We start from the raw sequence: 555 nt of genomic DNA, 5'->3' as shown, positions 1-555 counted from the left end.
CTCAAATGTTTGATTCATTTTTTAAACATTCTAAGTTGCATGTCTTAAATGTACACGTTGTTACAGTTCATTTTAGTTATTTATGTTTTTAAATGAAGTAAAAAATGTTTCACACAGTAAGTGTAAAAGTGCGTGAATAAATAAAATACAAGTCAGAAGAAACAAGAAGATCTTTGGATGAAATCCTGACTATGAACTTATAAACTGCTGTCAGGATAATTTAAACATTTATTCATGACAAAATGTTGATTCAACTTGAACAGAACAGGTCTAGGTTGAGGAATTGTCAAATTACACAATAAAACTATATGTGATACAATAGTAAAGATGATGTATTAATGTTCTAATCACCCTCACATTATCATTTCCAATATTTTCTGATCTCAGGTGTTTTTGTTAAAATTTCCTTTCATAAATAAAGTTCTAGTTTCTGTGACACTGAAAAAGTTTCCTGTCTGAAGAAACATCAGCCCGACGCTGAGTGTTTGCAAAAGACTGAACAGTGTCTTCACCTTTTGTGTAGTTTATTGCAAGCCCTTATATTGGAGCTATTTG

The sequence above is a fragment of the Austrofundulus limnaeus genome, unplaced genomic scaffold (assembly GCF_001266775.1).
Source record: "Austrofundulus limnaeus strain Quisiro unplaced genomic scaffold, Austrofundulus_limnaeus-1.0 Scaffold10, whole genome shotgun sequence".
Lineage (NCBI taxonomy): Eukaryota > Metazoa > Chordata > Actinopteri > Cyprinodontiformes > Rivulidae > Austrofundulus > Austrofundulus limnaeus.
This window is presented reverse-complemented; position numbering follows the sequence as displayed.